Here is a 2075-nt window from a genome sequence, read left to right on the forward strand (position 1 = left end):
CAACCGAGGCCAGGCTGGCCATTCCCAAGCCCTCCTTTCCCTCCTGCGGGAAGCCTTGGGGATGCAGGGCTTGAGCTTAAGCCATCTCTGAAAGCAGCCTGACCAAACCACCTTCCTCCTGCCTCTCCTCTGATCACAGATGAGGACGCTGATGTGTTTGGCCTTGTCTTCCTCTCTTGGGGACCCGGGATGACTCTTGTCACAAACCCAGAGGCCCACAGGATCCACAGGGGACACAGGCATTGAGGTTGACAGAAGAGCATGTGTCCTGGGCAAAGGGCCAAGCTGCCCTGAGCTCTACAAACTGTAACCATGTAGGAAGGCAGCCTGGTAAAGCCTCATCCTCTGACATCTGGATTTAAATAAATTGTCCTGATTTTTAAATGTTGGCAACGAACCTCAAAACATTTTAAAGCAATGTGCAGGCCAAGCCCCATATTACCAGAGCCTGTCTTTGACTAGTATGTGCTGGTGGCTGATACTCCATGAGCACTTACCATGCCAGGGAATGTTCTGGTCCTTTCTGTGCAGTCAAGTTGCCACTTCCGTCATCTCACCTCCCAACTTGGGAAACGATGCACAGGCAGAGGAAGTGACAGGCAGCAGATCACGATTTAATACGTGGTGTTTGAATGCCGGCAGCCTGGCTTGAGCTCCCATAAGCAAACCCTGGGGCTTTTACCCCTTTCTATGTAAGACTGAGTCCCTGCAGGGCATGGCCAAGACTTAACGAACAGCTCTGTTTTAATGAGTATTTTCTATGTGCTTAGTGAGTACATGTTATCTTCAAGCCTCACAACAACGCTGTGATGTCCATATTAACATCCTTATGTTAAGGGTTAGAAGGTTTACAAGGAGTGATGTTAGGACACCCTTTTCAATAAATGGTGCTGGGAAAATTAAATTGCCATATGCAGAAGAATGAAACTGGACCCATATCTCTTACTATATATAAAAATCAACTCAAGGATAGACACAGTGGCTCACGCCTGTAATCCCAGCACTTTGGGAGGGTGAGGTGGGTGGATCACCTGAGGTCAGGAATTTGAGAACAGCCTGTTCAACATGGTGAAACCTTGTCTCTACTAAAAACCCCAAAAATTAGCCAGACATAGTGGCGCATGCCTGTAATCCCAGCTACTCAGGAGGCTGAGGCATGAGAACTGCTTGAACCTGGAAGGCAAAGGTTGCAGTGAGCTATGATGGCGCTACTGTACTTCAGCCTGGGCAACAGAGCAGGGCTCCATCTTAAAAAAAAAAAAATCAACTCAAGATGGATTAAAGACTTAAGTGTAAGAACTGACACTATAAAAATCTTAGAAGAAAATCTAGGAAAAACTCTTCTGGGCATTGGTCTAAGCAAAGAATTCATGACAGAAACCTCAAAAGCACAAGCAACAAAACCAAAAATAGACAAATGGGACTTAATTAAGCTAAAAAAGTTTCTGTACAGCAAAATAAACCATAAACAGAATGAACAACCTGCAGAACAGGAGAAAATGTTTGCAAACTATGTATCCAATAGGGGACTATTATCCAGAATATATAAGAAATTCAAACAACTCAACAAAAAAATTCCAAATAATGCCATTAAAAAGTGGGCAAAAGACATGAATAGACATTTTTTCAAAAAGAATACATACAGGTGGCTAAGAAGCATATGAAAAAATGCTCAACATCAAAAGTCATCAGAGAAATGGAAATTAAAACCACAATGAGATCTTATCTCACACAAGTGAGAATGGCTATTATTAAAAAGTCAAAAAATAACAGATATTGGTAAGGATGCAGAGAAAAGGGAACACCTATACACTGTTGGTGGGATTGTAAATTAGTACAACCCCTATGGAAAACAGTATGGTGATTTCTCCATACTGTCTTAAAAATAGAGCTCATTTGATCCAGCAGTCCTACTACTGGTATCTACCCAAAGGAAAGGAAATCAGTATATCAAAAAGAAACCTGCATTTGTATGCTTATCACAGCTCTGTTTACAGTAGCAAAGATATGGAATCAATCCATCAACAAATGATTGGATAAAGAAAATGTTATATATATATGGAATGGAATACTAC

This window comes from Symphalangus syndactylus, chromosome 4 (genome assembly GCF_028878055.3).
Source record: "Symphalangus syndactylus isolate Jambi chromosome 4, NHGRI_mSymSyn1-v2.1_pri, whole genome shotgun sequence".
Taxonomy (NCBI): Eukaryota; Metazoa; Chordata; class Mammalia; order Primates; family Hylobatidae; genus Symphalangus; species Symphalangus syndactylus.